Genomic DNA, 24820 nt, shown 5'->3' with positions numbered 1-24820 from the left:
AAGAAAAATAGGGACAGCAAACTAGATAAAAGTAGACATAGAAACAAAATTTGAAAAGCCAAGGGATTAAGAGAGGAAAGAATTAAAAAATAGTGACAGCAAACCATACATATGAAAACATAGACAGAAAATATAAAGGCAACAGCACTAAAGGAAGACAAGAAGTCATTAAAAAATAAAGACAGTGTACTGGATAAGAGTAGACATAGCAAGAACATTTCAAAAGTGACAGGGATTAAGAGAGGTATGGTGGTTTGACCCCGGCTGGATGCCAGGTGCCCACCAAGCCACTCTGTCACTTTCCCTGTCAACTGGACAGGGGAGAGAAAAACATAACGAAAGGCTCGTGGTTCAAGGTAAGCACAGAGAGATTCCTCAGCAATTACCATCATGGGCAAAAGCAGGCTTGACTCAGGGAAATTAATTTCTTGCCAATCAAAAGTCAGAGCAGGGTAATAAGAAATAAAACCAAATCTCAAAACACCTTCCCCTCACTCTTCCCTTCTTCCTGGGCTCAATTCCACTCCTGATTTTCTCTACCTCCTCCCCTCTGAGCAGCACAGGGAGACAGAGAATGGGGGTTGTGGTCATTTCATCACACATTGTCTCTGCTGCTCCTTTCTCCTCACCCTCTTCCCCTGCTCCAGCATGGGGTCCCTCCCATGGGAGACAGTCCTCCACAAACTACTCCAGTGTGGGTCCCTTCCAGGGGCTGCAGTCCTTCAGGCAGAGACTGCTCCAGTGTGGGTCCCCCCCACGGGGTCACAAGTCCTGCCAGCAAACCCACTCCAGCCTGGGTTCCTCTCTCCACGGGTCCGCAGGTCCTGCCAGGAGCCTGCTCCAGCACAGGCTTCCCATGAGGTCACAGCCTTCTTCAGGCATCCACCTGCTCTGGCGTGGGGTTCTCCACAGGCTGCAGGTGGATATCTGCTCCACCGTGGACCTCCACGGGCTGCAGGGGGACAGCCTGCCTTGCCATGGTCTTCCCCACGGATGCAAGGGAATCTCTGCTCCGACGCCTGGAGCAACGCCTCCCCCTCCTTCTTCACTGACCTTGGTGTCTGCAGGGCTGTTTCTCTTACATGGTCTCACTCCTCTCTCTCCAGCTACAGATTCTGTGCCCCAGCAACTTTTTTCCTTCTTAAATATGTTATCTCAGAGGCGCTACCACCGTCGCTGATGGGCTCGGCCTTGTCCAGCGGTGCATCCATCTTGGAGCCATCTGGCACTGGCTCTATCAGGCTGGACATAGGGGAAGCTTTTGGCATCTTCTCACAGAAGCCACTCCTGTAGACCCCTGCTACCAAAACCTTGCCACACAAACCCAATACACTGGCATGGACCGAATGCACAAGGGATACGATTCACTCTGTCGCTTGATTTGTGAAGCCTATCTTCCTACCTCTCTGGCCTGTGAGGCCTCTCCAAGCTATCATTCCCACAATATTTCTGATACTTAGAACCAAACCACCATACTTCCCTACTAAATTAACCTCAGACCACCCTCTCCCCTCCATTCCCATTTAACTGTGAATCACGCATCACCCGCTTCAGCCTGATCAACGAAACTTGCAGCCTCCCATCCAAATGTTTTCTAAGAGGCGAGATGCAGCCTATGTTCAACTGGGGACGGGGGAACTGTGACATTGACAGCTAGGTGTGTTATGCTGCATTTCTTAAGACTTCATTGTCCCTCTCTTCAGCTGCAGTATGACAAGAACCAAAGGCATCTCATTGTGACCCAGACTGGAGGGCAAAACAAACCTAAATATAACTGATGAACCCATCTCCATTTCCCAGCTATCCCACAGTACCAAGAAGTAAGAACCCCCTTGACTTTTCATGGGCTGTCAGAGATGGATTCACACTCCTTCCCAACAGTTCCTGTTGTTTAGCTGCTCCCTCTCCTCCCACAACCTGCTCTTTAGGAGCTGCTCTTCTGTGCCATACCCCTGTACCCTGTCTCTCACAGACACACGCCATCTTCTCTCGTCACACCCCCCCCAGGTTCTGCTACATGATGACATAGTAGATTAATTCTACACAGTTGTAACCTAAAAGCAGCCCTCTATAGCTCCCCAAGGCTCTAGGGACAACAAAAAGTACCCTGCAGGCAACCCAGAAACGTGCTGAGCCATTCTGCACCCTGAAAAAGGCAACTCCTCATGCACCAGCCACTTGCTTGGGATGCGAAGGAACTTCGGGTGCAGAAGTAGGGATCATGCTCATCCTGAACCCTACTATGTCCCCTTACTATCAGTCCTACAACATGCACTGGTTTTGGCTGGGGCAGAGTTAATTTTCTTCATAGTAGCTAGTATGGGGCTGTGTTTTGGATTTGTGCTGAAAACAGTGTTGATAATACAGAGATGTTTTCGTTATTGCTGAGCAGTGCTTACAGAGAGTCAAGGCCTTTTCTGCTCCTAATACCACCCCACCAGTGAGCAGGCTGGGGGTGCACAAGAAGCTGGGAGGGGACAGAGCTGGGACAGCTGACCCCAGCTGACCAAAGGGCTATTCCAGACCATACGACATGATGCTCAGCATGTAAAGGTGGGGGAAGAAGAAGGAAGGGGGGGAACGTTAGGAGTGATGGCATTTGTCTTCCCAAGTCACTATTACACGTGATGGAGCCCTGCTTTCCTGGAGATGGCTGAACACCTGCCTGCCGATGCGAAGTGGTGACTGAATTCCTTGTTTTGCTTTGCTTGTGCATGTAGCTTTTGCTTTACCTATTAAACTGTCTTTATCTCAGCCCATGAGCTTTCTCACTTTTACTTTTCTGATTCTCTTCCCCATCCTACCAGGGGGAGCGAGTGAGCAGTTGTGGTGCTTAGTTGCTGGCTGGGGTTAAACCATGACACAACAGAAGGTGATGTCTCCAGCTTTCATCATTTCTGACAGAGAAGGGGAGGAAGCAAGGTTCCTTCCACATCATACTTTATAGTCCCATATAACCTGAACTACGTTTAACAACACTGGAGCTGCAGACTTAAAAGCCATCTCCCACACGAGAATACCCCATTTAGAGTTACTAACCTGAGTTAGGACTGCATGCTATAGTCATGCTTTCTGCAATGCATGTTGCTCAGCTTCAACTCATCCTGTGGCTTTTATCTCAAATGGTGAACTTCGCTCCTCTGAGCTTAGAAGCACATCTTCCCAGACATCTGGCTAATTTGAGAACTGCTCTTCACCAAAGCAAATCCAGGCTACTACTCCCAAAGGAGACCACAAACAGACTGAGCTCCATAGGTGGAGTGCTGCAGCTGATACATGCCCTAAGGCCTGCCCACCACTCTACCCGCAATCCCCTGAGAAAGGGGATGGGTAAGCCAGCAGAAGGCATAAAAAGAGCCAGCTGGGGAGAAGCAAGTCTATAACTTTGGCTTAGGTTTGCAGAGTGCAGAGCACAGAAAAGAGAAAGGGATTGTTACTACAGAAGATCATAGAATGGTTTGGTTTGGAAGGGACCTTTAAAGGCCATCTAGTCCAACCCCCCTGCACTGCGCAGGGACATCGTCAACTAGATCAGGTTGCTCAGAGCCCCATCCAACCTGACCTTGAATGTTTCCAGGGAGAGGACATCTACCACCTCTTTGGGCAACCTGTTCCAGTGTTTCACCCCCCTCATAGCAAAAAAATTTCATCCTTACATCCAGTCTGAACCTACCCTCTTTTACTTTAAAACCATTACCCCTTGTCCTATCACTATAGGCCCTATTAAAAAGTCTGTCCCCATCTTTCTTATAAGTCCCCTTTAAATATTGAAATGCCACAATAAGTTAGCCCTCTGCTCTGTTATTACAACAGAGGCAATCTGAGCAGGTAGGTAATTAAGCTACTTTTTACTCTAACAAGCACAAACCTTTGTTTTAAGCTGCAGAAATTAATTGAGGTCACTGTAAGTTAGATGCAGAGCAGCTGATGAAAGTCTGAAATGGTATCAGCAGGAGAAGTATGATGCTTTCATTTTCTTTCTAACTTGTTAGAAAGAGAATGCTATGCTATTGCCCTTCATTTCTAACTGGCCCTTGCAGGTTACCAAAATTCTATGGCTTTTACTCAGGTTAGCAGCCTGTTGCAAGCAGGGTCCCCCAGGATTCGATACTGGGTCCCACGCTGTTCAGTATCTTCATAAATGTCACAGCTTCAGCCCAGCCAGTAACAAAGCACTACAAAGCTGCTCGCTCCTCCCCCTCAGACACGGTGGGATGAGGGGAAAATATAAAGAAAGGCTCATGGGTCAAGACAAGGACAGGGAGGGATCACTCCCCACTTATGGTCACGGGCAAAAGACAGGCTCAACTTAGGGAAGAAACAAAATCAATTTAATTTACTACAGATCAAACCAAAACAAGGATAATGAGAAGTAAAACCAAACCTGAGAACATCTTCGCCCCAGCCCTCCCTCCTTCCCGCCTCAACTCCACTCCTGGTTCTCTCCACCTCCTCCCCCCGGTGGCGCAGGGGAACGGAGGATGGGTGCTAGGGTCCGTTCATCCCACCTTGTCTCTGCCGCTCCTTCCTTCTCGGGAGGAGGACTCCTCACTTGTCCCCTGCTCAGGCATGGGCTCCTCCACTGGAGACAGTTCTCCATGAAGTTCTCCGGCATGGGTTCTTCCCACGGGCTGCAGCCATTCAGTCACAGACTGCTCCAGCGTGGGCTTTCCTGTGGAGTCACAGCCATCTTGGGGGGCATCCAACTGCTCCAGCGTGGGCTCCTCCACAAGCTGCAGGTGGGCATCTGCTCCCCTGCTCGCCTCCATGGGCCGGGGAGAGAGCCTGCCGCCTCACCACGGGCTGCAGGGGCATCCCCTCCTCTGGCGCACCTCCTCCCCCTCCTTCACCGGCCTCGGTATCTGCACAGGAGTTTCTCTCACATTCCAATTTCTTCCTCCACTGGAGGTTCCTCCTCTTAAATCTATTCTCCCAGAGGCACTACCACTGTCGCTGATGGGCTCGGCCTTGGCCAGAGGAGGGTCTGACTTGGAGGTGGGGAAGCTTCTAGCAGCTTCTCACAGGAGCCACCCCTGCAGCCCTCCCCTGCTACCAACAAACCCCACCACACAAACCCAAAACAATAAATGACCCGAGTGATGGGATTGAAAGCACTCTCACCCAGTTTGCTAATGATGCCAAACTGGCTGGTAAGGTGAACATGTCAGAAGGGAGTGCCATCATACAGAGAGACCTGGACAGGCTGGAAGAATGGGCTAGCAAGAACTGTATGAAGCTTAACAAAGACACGTGCAAAGTCCTGCACGTGGGTTGGAATCACCAAAGGGCCCAGTACAGGCTAGGAGGACCTGTATGACTGGGGAGCAGCCTTGCCAAAAGAGACCTGGGGTCCTGGTGGACAACAAGCTGAACATGAGTCAGCAGCGCGCTGCTGCAGCAACAAACACAAATAGGATCCTGAGAAGCATATGCAAGGGCATTACTAGCAGAGATAGAGATGTAATCATCCTGCTCTACTCAGCCTTTTGTCAGGCCTCATCTGGAATACTGTGTCCAGTTCTGATCCCCACAATTCAAGATGGACGTGGAGAGACTGGAGAGGGTCCAAAGGAGGGCCACAAATAGGGCTGGAGAACCTGCACCATAAGGAAAGATTGAAGGAGTTGGGTCTCTTCTCCCTAGAGAAGAGAAAGCTCAGGGGGACTGCATCATAGTATTCTGGTACGTAAAAGGCAGCTACAAAGAGGAGAGAGGCTCTCTCTTCCCAGGGGGTCACATGGAGAAGACAAGGGGTGACATGCACAAGTTGCTCCGGAAGAGGTTTCACCTCAACATAAGAAAATTTTTTTTATGGTAAGACCATTCACTGAAACGACCTCCTCAGGGACGTGGTAGAGTCCCCATTGCTAGAGGTTTTCAAAATGCACTTGGACAGGGTGCTAGATAATCTTGTCTAGCCTCTCTTTCCCATGAAAGGTTGAACCAGATGATTTTTCAAGGTCCCTTCCAACCTGGGCTATTCTATCGTTCTATGATTATACCAGGAACACATTCTATATAACACCAAATGAGGTAGAAGAAATATGTCCTGGAAGGAGGGTTGGAAGGCACAAAAAAAATGCATCAGAAACTGTAGTTTACACCTTTGGGAACACAAGAGGCTAGAGGACCAATAAGTAGAAGCAGATAATAAGAAGAGCCTCAGAAGGGGTGCTGAGGGGGCTAGAGGGGTCCAAAGGCGACCATAGAACCAGAAGAGGGCTGTGTGGCACATGCAAAGCTTCAGGAAAGCTCCCAAGCAGACTGGAGAGGTCCTAAGGGGTACTAGAGGGGCAAAACAGTCTCTAGGGCACAATGAGGACCTGGGGAGGTATTCTGAGCAGACTACAGATGACCTAGCAGAGGCAAGAGGGCCAACAGAGGGGTCCCACAGGAGGTTGTCACGGGTGAATTATTAAGAGAAGTCATTGTTGTGGGGGTAACAAAAAGGTTTTATTAAAGTGTGATTAAGCAATGATTAAATGCTAATCAAATGGTGATTAATCAATAATTAAGCAGTGGTCAAACACTCTACTACTTACTACACTTCTAATAATTAAGCTATAGCTTGTATACAGTGTGCTTTAGATCTAATATAAAATGTCACTTACCTCACTGTAGATAACAGATGCCAGGTAAGGGATCTCATGACCTCGAGGAGTAACCTTGAAAGGCATCCCTACTCAAAGGGCGATCACCACTGTGCAGCCTCCTGCCGTAGAGGAGAGCTCAACGGGCCCTGGCGGGCTACAGATATTTATAGTGTAAAATAATTGAATTGTAGTCAAATTTCCCTTTGGCATACATGCAGGTGTGCAGCCATAGCAGTTTTAGTTTCGTCTAGTCCTAACTCAGGATGGTACTGTTTGCTACTGGTAAGAAATCCCTTAAGTTCCTGAGAAGATGTGGCTTAGCACAATTTCTCAAGGTTTGCACAACAGGGCAGTCAGGCTTATTTGCCAGTGATGCCTGAACTGAAGTACTGGTAACTCAGTCAGAGTGGGTGGGTTTGCTTTGTTGTTGTCCTTTTTGTGATAAGGCTTGTAAGGCTTCATTTTCAGTAGCTTGTGAAGCAGCATCAAGTTCATTCTGATGGAGGAAGGCAGAAGGTCTTAATACAGTGCATAATTCTCTTTTAACAATGCATATGAGGTCACTGGGCCTGTATAATTAAAGTCACATCCAGTAGTGTTTACAAAGTTACAAACACATACATTTGATTGATTGGATACATTATTGGTAAAATTTCCATCAATAATTAAGTTTTCACAAAGTGTTCTTACACAGACACATCCATTCCCTATATAAACTACCATAGAGTCAGTTGCTTCTTCAGGGTAGATTTCAAAATGACAGATACTTTGTTCTGAATCTAAGCAAATATCTTGAGCCTTTATAGTATTAGCTGAGACATGGACAGTCCTACCCTTTTTAGGGACCATGACAGGTTAAATATGACTTGTTGCTGTACTGTACATTTAATAGCATAAGGTCCAGTCATGAAAATTTGTGGAGATAGCCACATAACAGTTTTATCGGGGGTTTCAGAGGCAGTGAAATGCATTGTGGCGGCTAAGGTAGTATGGGGATAGGTATTAGGATAAATGTCAAGGCTAGTCTCTGTTTACCACTACTGGTCCACCACAGACACACTACCTCTCTCAGCAATTTGTCAGGGGTAAAGTCCATTACACGTATTGGGTGCTGCCAACAGCATAGTTCTAATTTTTGTTTCTGGCTGATTCATCATTTTAACAGTCAGAAGGGTGTTTCTGTTTGTGTAATTTAACACATCACATCTAATAGAGAAGTCTCTACCTTGTGGGATAATAAAGTGCTATCTTCCTTTACCCCCTTTCAATTTTTTGCTCCCTGCTGTATTGTTTGCTAGTGATTGTTACTGTTAAATTTTGTGTCTAGTTTCCTGCTATTCCTGTACTTCCATTGATTTTAAACACATATGATGCAGAATGTACTACAGTTAATCATACTGATTAGCACAAATAAAAGCAGTGAGGGCCTTCACCCATGCATCAGGCTTGTCTAGGGGTAAACTAGATCTGGTTCATGCTGGTGATGATTACTCCCCTCAAGAAGAACGAACATTCCTCCGATGATCAATCTGATCTCCAAGGGAGGCATTCTGGTGTTGTCCTGGGTGTTGTTCCTGAAAGAAAAGATAATACAGGTCCCAGTGGGGAGGTTTCCAGACTGGTTACCTCTTCCAGTTAGTAGCTAGGATATATCCACCTAGCACTAATGTGATGTTTAGCTTCACTGAGCTATAGTGGGTGAATGGTTATAGCCCTGAGGAAGCCTATTAAAAGTAAATTGTATCCCATCCCAGGTAAAAGCAAATCTTTTATCCTCCTCCTACAGCAGCACCATAAAGAACATATCTTTTATATCTAGTACTGCCATCCAGGGGTGAGCAGCAGCCTGGAGGGTGGTGGTTAATGTCGCAATGTTCTGGATGGCGGCTCTAAGAGGGGTGGTGTTTGCATTTCACTTTCTATAGTCTTCTATCATTAGGCTCCACCTCCCATCTCGTTGTTTTAACTGGCCACACTGGGGAATTATATGGGGAGTACATTCAGGAGATAATGTGGCTTTTTCCTAGGTCAGCTATGACCTCTGCAATACCCATCCAGGCAGCAGCTGAGATAGGATACTGAGGAACCTTAGTTATTTTTGAGTCAGGCAGGGTGGGTGCAGCTCGCAGTAAGCGAACTACGCCAGTTAACTGACGCCTATGGGTAGCTGCTAATTTTGGCTCAGCTAACCAAGGACGCTTCAGGCGGCCAAAAGACCAAACACTACTGTCCAGCAATTTCCAGACTTGTCCCTGTAATACATCAAAGCCTAACCCTTTCTTTCCCTGAAACTACTGCTAATTGGTGTCTTGATATCCTTTCCTCCCCTAGCAATAACAAATTTAATTCAGCTACTACAGGGCACATTTTACTTTTGCCAGTAAATCCAGTTGTTTTAACCCTTTGTTGACTGGGCTTACCTTAAGTTCTTTGGGCATCCAAACTTAAGATTATTGAAATTTGAGCTCCTCTGTCAATTAAACATTTTACTAACTGCCTTTGGGGGCTGACAGGGACATAAATGTGAGGGCCGTCTGTGTTATCCCATCGATAAGCTTCAACCCTCCGGACAGGCAGCTCAAGTTGCCATGTGGGACTGACTCGTTTTCTGGCTTCAAGATTTGCAGTTCCTCCCCAAGGAGTCTAAAGGAGTTATTTGCAGGGTCTTTGGGGGCAGATGGTTGTTTGGTTTGTTCCAGATTCCCCGTGACCCCCTTGTTTTTGAAAAGCCTGGATCAGACTTAGCCCCAGTCAGTTGGCCTTGTATAGCTACCAGAGGTATGCCTAGCACTAAGGCTTTCTGCCACAGTTCATTACACCTTTTTGGGGGGTCCGCTGCCTCACCAGGGGGTTTAGGGGATTAGCAAAAACCTTGGAGGTTTTGGACAATCTGTTTTACTTGCCGGATCTGCCTGCTTCAGCTCGGATTTGCCCTGCTGGCGTCGGTTTGTCCCACCCCATCTCTCAACCATGACTGACAGTGCCGCGCATCAAGCCCTACCCAGGTCAGGATGCACCGAAGGTGGGGTTGGCCATCCTGACCCTCCTGAGCATTATGTTCTATGTTTGGTCTTATTTTGTCCCTTTTTGCAATAAGGTGCGGTTTTAAAACAGCACGGGCTCCCCTTAGAAGAGAGATAAGGCGTCCGCCAAAACAACACACCCGCTCGGAAGCGGAGTGCCCGAAGACTACGGTTTCCGGCATGCGTGGCAAACCATCATGGCCACCCGGCAGCCCAGTGACGGAAAACTACAACTCCCGGCAAGCCCAGCGAAACAAGAGGGCCTTACGGAAACTCGGTGCCGAAAGACTACAGGTCCCGGCACGCCCCGCGGAGGAAGACGGTCGTCCGGAACCTCCGTACCGGGAAACTATAGCTCCCAGAATGCCCCGCGGATACCTCCGCCCGGAAGCCGAGAGCCGGACGGCTTCACCTCCCAGCAAGCCGTGGGCCGCAGCCTTCTTTGAGCATTAACCCTATGGGGACGCTGTCCTCCCCCCCGCGCCCAAACGAGACCCGGAAGTCTCCGCCGAGCCCTGACCTCAGCTCCGGGAACCCCAGCGCTGGCCCAGGGCTCCCCCGCAATCGCCCCCCGCCCGGCTCCGACACTGCCGCAGCCGGCGGACACGCCCACCCGCTACGCGTCCGGCACCGCCCCCCGCTCTGGCACGGTCCCGGCCCAGGGCAGCCCCCACCGCACATGCTCCGGAAACTGCTTCGGGCTGCCTTTTCCTAGGGATCCCCCCTCCCCGCGGTACGTCGACGACCTGACCCGGGTTGCTCCGCAGCACTGCTACGGCCCCTCGGCAACCTCCACCCCCACCCAGACCCACTCCGGCCGCTCCCGACACCCGGTAAGCCCCGCACGCCTGGGAGCGGCCTCCGCGCTGCCCCTGCGCACCATCTTCCCCCCCCAGGGCCCCAAGCCGCCCTCCAAGCAGGCGCTGCTCCCCTCTCCTCGAGCATCATCCCGGTGGGATGCCCCTGCATGTGCAAGGCCTGCAGCCCTGAGCACAAACCTCCGCCAGCCCCTGCTCACCTTCTCCGTGGTTCCAGGCAGAGTCTCAATCCTGGCCAGCGATGCTCAGAAGAGGAGGAGGCTCCGTTGTCCCAGACTTCCTGCAGCACAGGCCCAGCCAGCAGCCCCTCTGTGAGCAGCGTAGCCTTCCAGCCTCAGCCACAACCCCTCCCACCTACCCCAGCACCCACAGCTGTAGCCCATGGGAATTACAGGGTGTCCTGGTTTCAGCTGGGATAGAATTAACTGTCTTCCTAGTAGCTGGTACGGTGCTATATTTTGAGTTCAGTATGCGAAGAATATTGATAACACTGATGTTTTCAGTTGTTGCTAAGTAGTGTTTAGACTAAAGTCAAGGATTTTTCAGCTTCTCATGCCCAGCCAGTGAGAAAGCTGGAGGGGCACAAGAAGTTGGCACAGGACACAGCCAGGGCAGCTAACACAAACTGGCCAACAGGGTATTCCATACCATGCGACGCCCCATCTAGTATAGGAACTGGGGGTGGGGGCAGGGAATCGCCACTCGGGGACTAGCTGGGTGTCAATTGGCAGGTGGTGAGCAATTGCACTGCGCATCATTTGTACATTCCAATCCTTTTATTATTGCTGCTGTCATTTTATTAGTGTTATCACTATTAGTTTCTTCTTTTCTGTTCTATTAAACTGTTCTTATCTCAACCCAAGGGTTTTGCTTCCTTTCCTGATTTTCTCCCCCATCCCACTGGGCGGGGGGGGGGGGTGAGTGAGCAGCTGCGTGGTGCTTAGTTGCTGGCTGGGGTTAAACCACAACACAGGGCCACTGCCGTTAGCCCCACTGGCGACAGCTGGGGCTACCTAGGTAACAGAGGTGTGCTCCAGCTCCTGAGAGCAACTAGCTGAACACAAAAAGGAAAGTCCTTGGATGCACACAAAGGAGAAAGAGATAGTATTAAAGGTGACAAGAGAACAAATGGAGAGCTCTGCTGAGCAACGAAAGGAAAAAAAGAAAAACACTAGGGGATGACAGGGAAACAGAGGACTCTGGGGGCACAGAAAAGTAAAGGGGGTGGCCTGGGGCACACCAAAAGGAAAACAGTGACCCTGGAGCACACCAAAAAGCACCTAGAAAACTCCTGGGACAGGGGAGAAAGCTAACAAGAAAACTTTGTGGCATACTGCAAGACAAAAGCCACGGCCCAGGGGCATGCAGAAAGGCAGGCAGAGGCCTTGGAGGCAACCCAAAATGCAAATTGAGGGCTTCAGAGGGCAAATTGAGCGAGGACTCTGGGGAACACCAAAAGGGCCATAAGGCATGCTGCAGGGATCAATGTGGCTGATGGGAAGCTGAGTGCAGGCACACTATGTCCCTGTGAAAACCCTATGTCTCAGCCCCACCAAGTAGGCCTCAGCCCCAGGCACGCTAGGGACATCTTGGGTTGCCACAGGCAAACTCCGGAGCAGCCTGCAGACCTCACACAGGCCTGGAGGGGCCCTGGCTACCCAATGGGAAATGCTACCAAGAGCCAAGTGTTCATGGCAACGCAAAGGAAATCCCCCACAACTGCATGAATGGGACCGGGGTTCTCTGGGAACCCCCAGGGACCTCAAAAGGGTCCAAGAGACCTAGGCACCAGCCCCCACCGCTTTGGACCCCGTGGATAACCTCTTTCTCTCAGGAACCGTCTTCTGGCACTTTCAAGTCTAAAGGGACTGCAGGAACCACAACCAAGAGTGCGAAGAGTAAAGCAATTGTTTAGTATTTAAGGCACATAAAAAAACACCTGGGAGTTAAGTCTACCATGAGACTCAGTGCCAATACATTCCCCTCTTCTCTTGCAACACCTTAAGAGTCGTTACCAGACCAGCATTCATTAGCCCAGTGGGCAAGGGTCCAACTCCTGCTGCTGCCCCTGAAGCAGCACGTCACTAAGCAGCTGCCAGCGTCTCTCTGCTTTTTCCTTCAGGGACAGGATTCAGATCTTATGTTTGAGAGGAAAAATCTTGCTCTTGCATGTCTGTGCTTCTGCCCCACCCCTAAGGCTAGAGCCCTGCAAGAAACACAGCTCTTAAGTCACCCGCCACCTCAGCAGTCTAACTGAAAAGGTCGCGCTTCCACTGTATCAGACAGACCTCAGATCTGAACACACAAGTGAATGCTCAGTGTCAAAGGGAGAGGTTACTGCAGTGATCCTAACCAGGAGACTACTGTATACTGAGGAATCAGTGGTCCATAGAACAGTTAATGTGAGAAGACACAGGCCTGACACTGTGCAATGCTGCAAATAGAGCTTAGTCTTCAAGCCTCTGTTGTGCTGCATATACCCCTTGTTCACAGGATAACCTCAGCCAGCTAATCATAACAAAGGAGCCTGTAGACAGCTCCTGCTACTGGCAATTACATGTCCTTGTCTCCATCATAAAGTGAAGCAACAGGTTCTCAAGTGAACATCCTTTTGTTTGACAGCAGAAATGAAGAATGGTATTATTTTGTTCTAAGAAAAACGCTGTAAGAGCTCAAAAGACCAAGTTGTCAGTGGAACCTCTCCACAGGTGGGAATTGCACCACATGCCGTGCCCTAATCGGAGGTCCCTGTGACCTCACAACTCGGGGTTCCCAGCGTCTGAAGGACGTAAGATTATCTATATAAGCCTCTTCTTCCTTCTGGTGTTAGCTTCAATAAATGGAATTTTAATCAATACATTACATGGGTTTCTTTGTGATCCCTGTAAGAAAGGCACTCAGACTATGTCCAGTGCACTACAGTTTCAAACCCTGAAGAAGGGTTCCCAGTGTACTGTTTAGAGCTTAGAGTTTATTATCTAAGGATTTAGACCTTTCCATTTAACAGTAAGTCATCAACCCTGAACCCCAGAGTGGTAAACTGTAAACCTTGGAACCCAAGCGGTCATTGGGGATTTGAAGTCTACAGATGAGGTTAGATTTTAAATCCTGTGCCCTGATCAGTAAATGAGGAAACTGCAAACCCTGACTGGTAAATAACTCCAATAAAATAAAGTCATGAACCACGGCTCCTGAGTGAGAAACCCTCAAGAACAAACTCCAAACAATAAACCATAAGTGAAGAATACTGAACCTTCAGTTTTTAACGCAGCTGAAAGCACAATGAGTAGAACCCATTTATGGATCCAAAGCTACATCATTCAGTACTAAGGCACAGTCAAAACCCGCTGCAAGGTCCTGGGCTAGCTTTCCCACCAGATCTCTCTGCATTCCTCATCCTTAACTGCACAGGGGTCTTATTCTCACCCTGATCCTCTGGGGGACTCTGGAGTACCCAGTACTCCACTCCCTTACCTTGACCCACCTCCAGCACATACCCCCACATACATCTTGGTGTTCTGATTTTGGACAGCACTCAAGCCTACCAACTTCCTGGCACCCTCTCTCTCTCAAAGTCATTGATCCCCCCGCTGGTCCCCTGCCCTGGTAAGCAAGGTCAGATGTTTTTCTTCCGCTCAGAAATGACTGTCCAGTGTTACGTGGCCAACCCATCTGTGAGAACACACACATGCAAGGCACACCCTAAGACATCCTGCTGTACAAAAGGGACTGCTGAAATGTTGCACCTCGCTAAGAATGTCACTGAAACTTTTCTAACGAGGCAATGGTTTTATAGAGATACTACATATAACACATTAAACAAGAGAGACAGCCATCCTGACAGAGCACTTGGAACAAAAAGTGTCCTCCTCATGCCAAACTGTGTCAGCATTAGAAGCTTACTGCCCCACCTTTCTCTGTACTCCTACACCAGCATTAGGTGGCTCAGTAGAGGTTATTTTTGTACACACGTGTCAGGACATTCAAAACGGCTTTATTTGTCAGGGTACCATTAACTTACAAACACTGTTGTGTGCACATATGCTGGATCGCTAAGCATACAGAGAAAACTCCCAGGTGCTCTGAAAGCAGGAAGGTAGGGACAGACCTGCCACCAGGCACCATACATTCATTCCAGGTTTTATTTGTTTGAAAAAGGCACTCACAAGTGTTAACTCATTGTTTAGAACCACTTCCTAAGAGGAAAGAAATTATTAAAAATTTGTATGCTAATTATGCTTTGAAGAATGAAACTGATGGAGAAATGCATAGAAGAATTCAACTTGGGAAGAATTAATACTTAGTCAAGACAAATATCATTACAAAATGAACATCAGAAAATAATTTTTAAGCGCTCCTTTCCTTTTCTCCTCCCTGGATTCAAAGCTTCTCATAACAACCACAAGGTTTAATACTCCTGAGTCTATTTGGGAATGCATTCCTAGAAGGTCCATAACTGGCTGGGGGGCAGCATCAAGGTAAAAGAAAAGTTACATGTTAAAATGTATATACTTCTTTGAATTTTGAAGCAGTGGCATTTACATGTTGGTTTATCAAATTGACACAACACATGATGACAAAAACTGGAATAAAAAAAAAGCTTACTTCCCTTTCGAATAAGGCAGAAGACAGAAAATGACCTTCAGTTTAAGGCAGTAATCAAGCTTTCTTTAAAAAAAATAAAAATACTAGCCGTTACTTCCTTTATCCCCAGCCTTAGCCCCTAGCCTTTATGACTCTCACCTGTTACTGTCAAGAGGTGTTTGGCTCTCCTAACTGCAATAATACAAGTATTTGTAATTAGAAAAAAATATATATATTTTTCTTTCTAAAATCTTTCCTACAGAAACTCTTCATAATGAAACAAAGAACCCCCAGTATATGAAAGGATTGAAAGCAGCCCTGCAGAGAAGGACTTGGGGGTACCAGTGGATGAAAAACTGGACATGAGCTGGCAACGGGCACTCGCAGCCCTGAAAGCCAACCGTATCCTGGGCTGCATCAAAGCAGCATGGCCAGCAGGTTGAGGGAGGGGATTCTGCCCCTCTAACTCCACTTTGGTGAGACCCCACCTCCAGTACTGCATCCAGCTCTGGAATCCTCAGCACAGGAAAGACCTTGACCTGTGTCCTGGTTTTGGCTGGGAGAGTTAATTGTCTTCCTAGTAGCTGGTACAGTGTTATGTTTTGGGTTCAGTATGAGAAGAACGTTGACAACACACTGATGTTTTCAGTTGCTGCTAAGTAGTGTTTAGACCAAGTCAAGGATTTTCCAGCTTCTCATGCCCAGCCAGCAAGAACGCTGGAGGGGCACAAGAAGTTGGGAGGGGACACAGCCAGGGCAGCTGACCCAAACTGGCCAAAGGGGTATTCCATACCATGTGACATCATGCCCAGTATATAAACTGGGGGGAGTGGGACTCAGGGGAATCGCTGCTTGGGAACTAACTGGGCATCAGTCAGCAAGTGGTGAGCAATTGCATTGTGCATCACTTGTATATTCCAATCTTTTTGTTATTATTATTGTCATTTTATTATTATCATTATCGTTATTAGTTTCTTCCTTTCTGTTCTATTCAACTGTTCTTATCTCAACCCACAAGTTTTACTTTTTTTTTTTTTCTTTTTCTCATTTTCTCCACCATCCCACTGGGTGGGCCGGGAGTAAGTGAGCGGCTGCGTGGTGCTTAGTTGCTGGCTGGGGTTAAAACACAACAACCTGCTGGAGTGGGTCCAGAGGAGGGCCACAAAAACCATCAGAGGGAAGAGCACCTCTCCTGTGAGGAAAGGCTGAGAAAGTTGGGGTTGTTCAGCCTGGAGAAGAGAAGGCTCCGGGGAGACCCTACTGCAGCCTTTCAGTACTTAAAGGGGGCTTAAAAGAAAGATGGGGACAAACTCTTTAGTAGGGCCTGTTGTGATGGGACAAGGGTAAGGGTCTTACAGTAAAAGAGGGCAGATTCAGACTAGACATAAGGAAGAATTTTTTTACGATGAGGGTGGTGAAACACTGGACCAGGTTGCCCGGAGAGGTGGTAGATGCCCCATCCCTTGAAATATTCAAGGTCAGGTTGGACGGAGCTCTGAGCAACCTGATCTAGTTGAAGATGTCCCTGCTCATTGCAAGGGGGGTTGGGCTACATGACCTGTAAAGGCCCCTTCCAACCCAAACTATTCTATGATTGTTGACAGCAGACCAAACAGTCAAGAGCCACCAAATGATGCTGATATGTTTTCAAGAGGCATCACCTGAGTTCTTCAGCATTTGAAAAACAGAAATTGTTTTCGTCCTTCCCCAGCCATGCTGGGGATTTGTCAGTGGAAATAGTGGGATGAAAATTTACTGCCTGTACCTAATTTTTTTTTTTTTTTTAAATAGTGTTTCCATACAATACCTTGTACAGTGACGTTCTGTGTCACAGTTAGGACTTCCATATACCGTTGCACTACCAAAGCTTCTAACCACAACCAGGACTCTATACAGAGCTGTTATCTCTTCAAGAGGTGTCCTCTTCATAGACTACTATCTGCAAAATACAGTAAAACAGTTTGTTTTGAAGCCTTCTCCCCACTCCCCGCCTTCCTCTTTAACTATGCTGCACTCCTGCTGCAGGAGGACTTGTAGCACCACTGTGAGCAATATTAGCTCCTCCATTTGGAAGTCTTACAAGGCCCTAAAGCACCATAGCTGGCTTGAAGAAGACAAATGGAAATACCAAACTTTGAGTTACTACATCAATTTACTATAAATTAGTGAAAACACAAACTTTAAAAACACAAATATCATCTATGAATATGAAACAATGCAGAACTTCAAATAAAAATCTGATTTAAAAAAAAAAAATATCCTGGTCTTTTTACTAATTTTCACCTGGTAGCAAATCTTTTATCATTCTGTGCCAAGCTATGGTTATGTATATATGCAGTTCAACACGGAGAAAAGCTTCTGTGAATGCTCTCATGTTTTCTCCACTGCATGGTAAGCACACACTTAACGCACAGGCTACTAGATCTCAGTGCAAGACGAAAAAAATTAAAGAAAAATCTGAAGTTTTAATTCCTTTCTTTTCCATTTTCTAGGATTAAAATTCATAGCTTTCAGCTAAAAATCAAGACTCTCAATACAATTTTTCTCCACAAAAACTGGACTTAAAATTATTTAGCCTCACCCATGTATAGTAAGTACAGGCGTATATAGTTCACCACACAGCAATTCTGCCTGAAACAGAACTAGTTATTAGTTTACCCATCGCGAATGTTTTAATCATCTAGCAGAAGTAATTCAGAGAAATCCAAGGTAAATTCTTAAGTGCCAGGGATGCAATTCATACCCTAAAATGACAGCAGCACTATTTTCACTTTCTAACAGGTTAGGTGGTATACAAGCCTTATGCAGGCTTGTCCTCCTCTACCCCAGAATGGATTCCATCCTTCAGGATAAGCTTTCATTACAGGACAGCTAGAACATCTGGAAACACACCACAGGAAGTTGTAGCAAATGTGATATGATCACACAGTGTTTCATGTCTGGAGTAATTTAAAAGCAGGGTGGATGGGGGGATGACACCATCTGCAATCATAGTTTTGTTTAACTCGCACACTCTTTTTTCCAGTTTTGTCCTTCAAACGGCACTTAGAAACCTAGCTAAGGCTTAGATTCTCACCCTTCAGAAACTGTGTGGGAATTCAGCAGTCAATTTTCCATTATGCTTCCAAATACACAGAGATAGCCAGGTCTGTTCACGTATCCTCACTGCTGCCAGAAGGCAGACTCTGCAGCTTGGCTAGTACTCCTTAAAACAAGAACCTCAAGGTGTGGAGTTTACACGGTGCCTCACAGAGCATTCTTGGCTCTTCTGGCTGTTGCCAACTGACAGCAGGAATGAACCATAAAAAGCAGTGTCAGAAAATAAAAGTTATTTCTAGGTATAAGCCATGCTCTTTATGTTATGCTCCAAAGATATGCATTCCAGCATTTTGTCTCCAGGCACCCTGAACTAGAAAACAAAACAGCTTTCTACTTCTTGCCATCTCAGGGAGGAATTGGGAAGGAGGAAGAAAAACACACACACAAATGGAGGTGGGGGGGAACCTACACCCAAACCAACCCAAAAAACAACCAAGAGCCTTAGTCTCAGATTCCTAAAGGAAAGCAAAGGAACCCAAACTGCATAACTGGACATGATTTTTTTCATACTCAAGACTAGACCTACTGTTACAAGGTCACTTAAGCTTTATTAACAGACATATTTCCGAGTAAGAACATCCAAGCTGGTTTTGTTTCTAAAGGTGGCAGCATACAGACAGGAGCATCTCAAGCTTATTAGCTCTGCTATCTCTGAGAAAGCCAAACAGCTCAGTTACACAAGTATGACACAAGCTGCTCTCTCTAAACTTGAAAAATGATCAGAAGTCTCTAAAGCCTGCACAAAAGAACTTCGAGCATAATTCTTTCATGTCGTACCCCTTGGCTATGCCAGTCCTCAAAAGCAATTGTAAACTACCACCATCCTAGAGGAAAAGTGCAAAATCCCTGTCACCTCCTGTCCTGCCAGCCACTGCAGTCAGATAGCCAGCCTTTCAAGTCCCTGAACAGATGGCACACATTAGAGCAACTTTCCTTCTCTCTCAGAATTGTAATAGCCCCCATTAGAAAAGGCACAAAAAAGTAGCCCTAACAAAAACAACTCTGGAAGACCTTTCTTTCTGTCCAGCATTCCTGCTTCAGAAAAGGAATCATTTTCCCTGTTTCTGAGCATTTGTCTCCTTCAGATAAAAGAGATTCTAAAACCCAACTTGCAAGAATATCATGTGGTTTGACGTTTCTCATGGAACCTATATGCATTTATGTCCTGACAAATTGTGTTTAAGCAAAAGAACAACCCCTGGTAGATCAAGAAACACAATAACAAAATGGCAAAAAGCGTAGCTAGCTAATTGGAGGAGGCATTCAGTTTTGAATTATCTCTTCTAGCCTACTTTACTCATTCTGGGTAGAGCCAGTTTTGTTCTCTTCTGGAGCTGATTTCTGTTTAAAAAAAGATTTATTATTTTTTATAGGTATTTTATAAAACCATCCACCTTCTTTGATGATGGGCAAAACCTTAGCTGTGCTGAAAAAGTTCCATTATCACAGCTTGACCATCTGAACAACTCTGATGCAAGACAAGGCATCCGTGCAATGGGGAAATAAATGGTTATTACAACTCCCACTATCACCTCCATCCCATCACATCAATCAAATGGATTCCAAATCCATTGCACCAATGTCTGTAGAATTACCAGTCCCAGGGGCGAAGGACACAGGCAATGCGGGATCCTCTTGGAAAAAGTCTGGATCTTGAGGCCAAGGAACTAGGGGAGACTGTTCAATGACACCCTCAGTGACAGCAACTTTAGCTGGCAACACCTGCACTGTGAAAGAGGAAGAAAGTCGTGTGGTAAGAAAGTGCAAGTCTGATGACAGGGAACAATTCTGGGGCAGATCCTCCTCAGCAAGCAAAGGCTTTGTCGCTGAAGATACCATCTGAGGGCAGAGATGCTATCATAAGGGAGACAGAGGTAGGCTTTAGTGACACGCAATGTGATTATCAGCAATATGATTACCTCAGATTATGACTTGTCAGCCCAGCGCAGAAAAGAGGAACTGAGGAGGAGTTTGGGCAGACTTTTCCAAAATGCTAGGGAAGTTATATTAGTCTTTATTTGTGTGGATACAAACGGGTAGGAAAAGAGGGGAGAGTTTCTGGAAAGAAAGCTTAGTCCATAAAAAAACCAAAAAAACCAAAAAAAATCCCAACCCCAAAAAAACTGTCAGGGAGGCCTTAGTCTTCAATTTCATATTTTGGCTAAGGCCTCCCTGACAGGTTTGTTTTCTTTGTTTGGGGTTTTTTATCCTCTCACTACCAAACAGAGGACCAGAAATGCAGAGTGACCATGCATGGCTAGAAAAAATGGTGCAAGGAAGAGGGATTCAGAATCGGTAGGAACTACAGGAATCCTTAAAAACAGAAGGATGCTATACAGGAGGTATGCCCTTCATCATAAGCCACATGCAATCAGGATACTGACATTTACAATTAAAAAAAAAAAAAAGGCACAGGTGTTAAAAAGTACATGATTTGGAGTGTTACACACAAACCTCTGTATTTTCCTAAGTAAAGCACAGAACAGCATTCATCAAAACACAAGCACAGTTCAACATCCTTGCAAGAGCAACAAAATCCAGATAGCTACTACAATGGGGCAGAGTTTCAAAAAGGGAGTTAACAAACTTCTTTATTTTTAAATAAAGATAAAGTAGTGGTGCAGCTAGAAAAGTAAAAATGTTTTCTAGTGACAGGAAAACTATTTAAAGACATCATATCAACAATCATGCTTTATTGTCTATTAGGAAAGGCTAAGAACCAATCCAAAATAACTATTCTGACAAAGGGGAAGGATGACATCCCTCAAAAAGTGGATGATATGCTGAAATGCAGCAAATAGACATGGTTGCAAACTGTCATATTAAAACACAGTATGGCAGGCCAGAAATATGGCTTGGGGGAAAACAACTTGCAGACAGGAAGAGAACCAATGACTCCTTTCTCAGCCCCATCAGGGACTGGGAGACTATCAGAGAGTTTGTAAGGCCAACCGATGGTCAAAACATAAGGAGGGCACAAAAAGTGACTTTTGCAGCCATTTTGTTTCAGACAAGCTTGAAAAAGTTTTTGTGCTAAAAATTTCCTTTACAGGAGTGGCATTACAGAGCCTTTTAAACTGACATGTCTGTAGGATAGATTACAGAAGGAATTAAGCCATCAAAATGAATAATGACAAGTCATTAGACCATATGGTATCCCTTCAAATGCTCGACTCAGGGATGAAATAATAAGCATAATAGCTGTAGTGTTCCACCTTGGTACCAGGGGACTGGACGGTACCATACAGAACATGAATTTTTATAAAGGTTTCAGGAAGCTTCAGGTTTATAAATCCTATGTCCATTCCAGGCATGCTAGTAATAGCCTCCTAGTAGAAGCTAGCTAGAAGAATTAGTGGATACATGAATAAGTACTAGTGTAGATAAAACATCAGCACGGTTTTTGTAAAGGAAACTCATGACTGACAAATCCTTTAGAATTATATGGGACGATCCATGAGCACGTGAACACGAGACATTCACCCGATGGCAAATGGTATTTGGATTCCCAGAAACTGTTCCGGACAGACCCTCGCCAAAGGCTCTTCAGCGGTGTTGCATGGGACAACAGGAACAGTTCTCCCGCTGCCACGACCCGAGCTGGACAGACCAGGGAGGAGTGGTGTCGAGTTCGCAATTCCCTCGGGCTAAATTAAGGTGAAGCGACACCAAATGATCAGTTCAACTCTTTATTGATGGCAGAAGCAGCCCGAATGTGGGAGGTGTCACGGCAGCTGGCAGGGTCTCTCACAACAGGAATGGGCACGGAACTGCCTCAGTGACCCGCGGTAAGCATCCACATCGGTTCAGGCAAGACAGTGAGGGGAGCCCTCCCGCTGGGTCAGGGGGTTCAGAGCGGGCCCCCTTGCCTTTTAGGCTCCCTCTCGAGAGGAGCCCGGGGGCGGCTGGATCCCCTCCTACTCCCAGACTTGGTCAGCGGTTGGTGTCTAAAGGGAGGAGGCGTGGGAATTACGGAAAAGGAGAGAGAAAGAGGAAAAGAGAAGAGAAAGGTTTCACCGCTCCTGGCTCCAGCGTTGCTCCGGCCAGTCCAAAGGCCCGCTTCCGGCGGGCGCGCGCGCCTGAGGCTTCCGTTCGCGCTCTTTTATCACATCCCGGCCACTCCTTCGGGCGGGCGCTCGCACTCATGAGGCTGATGAGGTGCCACGCGCGGGTTGTGCTTTCGGAACCCTCGGGAAATGGGTCGGTGGGCCTGGGGTCATTAGGAGAGCCGCTCCTCCCGGCCTGCAGGCGTGACCCTTGTTTGTCCTCCGGCCGCAGAGGCGGAGCCGCCCCGCGCCGCCCCGCCCCGCCTTTCGGAGCGCGGAGCCCCGCGGCCCGGCCCGGCCCGGGCCGCCTCTTGCCGGTGTCCCGGGCTGGCCGGTGCCGATCCGGTGTCGCCTGTGTTTCGTCGGTACGCAGACCTTGCCCCGCCTCAGCGTTTGAGACGTTAACTCTTTCGGTCCCTCACCCCCCGCAGAGAAGTAACTCGTTAAAAGGCTGAAAGAACAGCAATAAACGGTCACGTCATGGTCGGGCAAAAACTGCCAGTAGGCTCGTGCGGAGATCTCTGCCTAGCCCTGGGAAACCATCCTTACAAAAGATTGGAAAAAGTCAGGCGAACAGCGAGGTGACAGGGGTTTCTAACAATGTCCTTCCTCCGTGTAGGTAAAAAAAACAAATGTCCCTGTAGAGTTGCTGTAGGGGCTAATAATTTTGTGGCAACAGACAGTAAAGCTGCAGATGAGTTTCAGTGTGGATAATGCAAAAAAACCCAAACGGGCACAGGGGATGGGGGTTCCAAGTTTGAACATTATACACTGTATGATGGTCTCCGAGAGAACTGTTATGATCCAGAAAAGATCTTGATAATTAATAGGTTTAAAAGCTCATTGCTCAAAAGCCAGATAGAAGGTTTGGAAATATGGAAATACTTGGAAAAGAAGAGAAAATGTGGGAGGAAAAAAAAAAATTACATCACTATTAATCCACATTGTTCCTCCATCTTGAAGAGGGTGTATGGTGCAGGCCTCTACCTTTCAGAAACAAGAAAGCGGTATGACAAAAGGTACGTAAAAGGATGAGATGAGATACAGATCACCTGCTGTACAAAACAAACTCTGCTTCCTCAACCAGAAAGAGAACAAACTGGGAAAGGAGCAACAGAGTTCTGTAGCTATCATGGAAGTGATATTATTCACCATCTTCTTTAACAGAAGTCTTAAGAGGCATCAAATGAAGTTGTGAAGTAGCAAGTTTAAACACACACACACACCCCCCTTAATGTAGCACCTGGGTATGCTAAAATTCACTTTTCCATCAGATGTTGTGGATCCTAAAACTTTGTATAGCTTAATAAATCACTTCGACAAAGTTAGATTAAATGTGCAAAGACACGGACTCTAACTCATGAAAGTTGTTGCCCACAGGTCACAATCACCAGAAGAATATTCCAGGGGTACCTCAGACAATGGGCCAGAGACTGAACTTCTTTTCCTTAAGTATGACAGTTGCTTTAACAGAGGTCATCAATGTTTCTTTGCTTATTAACCACTGTGTTTTAATATAGGCATGCTTTTTAAAAAAAGATCATCTTGTGTTCACTTTATGACCCCAGAGATCTCTGGCATGTTACAACCACAGTTAAAACACCTCACGTGGCCTGGTTTTGTCCACAAAAGGCCCTCCTTGTCTTTGAGGAAAAATGAGAGATGTATGGACACCTTCTGCCATTAAATTCAATGCCTCACAGCTGCTTTCCAGTGCATTTGAATGCACCTGGAGTTTCTTATAACTCCCAAGCTTATTTACACAAACGTTAAGATGTTAAGAATCATGGCTGAGACTAATCACAAGTATCTTGAGATCAGAATGCTGCTGCTGTACATTTCCTTCAACTTCATGTCAGATTTCCAACTATGTGTAAAGATATTTTGAAGTCCAGTTCTGCAGCTAATTAGGCAGAAACCTCTTAGTGTTCTAAGAACCACTGTTGACATTTTGTTCTGGGAAATTTGTAATAAGATTTCCTCATTGAGTCTGTCCATTTCCTTACGCTCCAGTGTTCTTTCAAGTATTCCAAAACATAGTCAAAATTGTTAAAAGTGTTAAAACTAAACTCATTCACTCCAGAGCATTCATTTTCCAGGACTTTATCACACTTCTTTGACTGATGTTTAGGTTTTACTAAGGTGTGTCTACATCATTTTGAGGGTTCCCCAAGGCTGCTGTGACTAGAATTGCTGTATATGCAGACAAACCTGGAAGCATAGCTCCAGTTCACACTCTCAGCCCACAGAATGCCACATGTCAGAAGGCACCAGGCAGCTCTGGGACTTAGCACACAGCTGGGCACATTCAGGTGCCAGATAACCTGAGGGCTCCCGGCAGCTGTGCAAAGGACTGCAGCAATTGGGATAAACACATGTGAGATGTTCATTATGTAACATTTCAAAAGCTTCTCAAGCCACCCCCAACTTAAGTTGTCAGATTGAAGAAGTGCCACGGCCAGATAACAAGTAATGCTCAGTCCGCTTAAAAGTTTTAACTGCACCTTCAGAAGAGGCTGAAGGCATTCACCACCTTTTAAAGATCAAGTCCAACTTCTGTCTCCCTGTCCCTCCAACTCTGATGGTCACAAGTCTATTTGTGATCAACAGTTTTATTGTTACAGGGGAAGCCCACTACCACAGTAGTCGGGAGAAGA

The 24820-nt window shown here is 46.7% G+C and overlaps 2 long non-coding RNA genes across 4 annotated transcripts in view; one reads left to right on the top strand and one right to left on the bottom strand.

Annotated features, from left to right (window-relative positions):
* The window catches only part of LOC138682350 (uncharacterized), a 35163-nt gene extending 11572 nt beyond the window's left edge, over nucleotides 1-23591 (bottom strand). For 2 of the 3 annotated variants that reach the window (XR_011322453.1, XR_011322454.1), the window contains exons 1-3: nucleotides 18095-23591; nucleotides 16826-16957; nucleotides 6612-8167 (exon numbers count right to left, since the gene is read on the bottom strand). This is a non-coding gene — a long non-coding RNA (uncharacterized lncRNA). The remainder of the gene's footprint in view (nucleotides 1-6611; nucleotides 8168-16825; nucleotides 16958-18094) is intronic. The other variant, XR_011322452.1, reaches the window with a different exon arrangement.
* On the top strand, nucleotides 22153-23865 carry LOC138682351 (uncharacterized). Its single transcript, XR_011322455.1, has 3 exons — nucleotides 22153-22275; nucleotides 23129-23182; nucleotides 23544-23865. It is a non-coding gene; the product is annotated as an uncharacterized lncRNA (long non-coding RNA).
* The last annotated feature ends 955 nt before the right edge of the window (nucleotides 23866-24820 follow it).

This window comes from Haliaeetus albicilla, chromosome 27 (assembly GCF_947461875.1).
Source record: "Haliaeetus albicilla chromosome 27, bHalAlb1.1, whole genome shotgun sequence".
Lineage (NCBI taxonomy): Eukaryota > Metazoa > Chordata > Aves > Accipitriformes > Accipitridae > Haliaeetus > Haliaeetus albicilla.
Note: the sequence above shows the minus strand (reverse complement) of the source record. Positions and strands in the feature narration are given on the sequence as shown.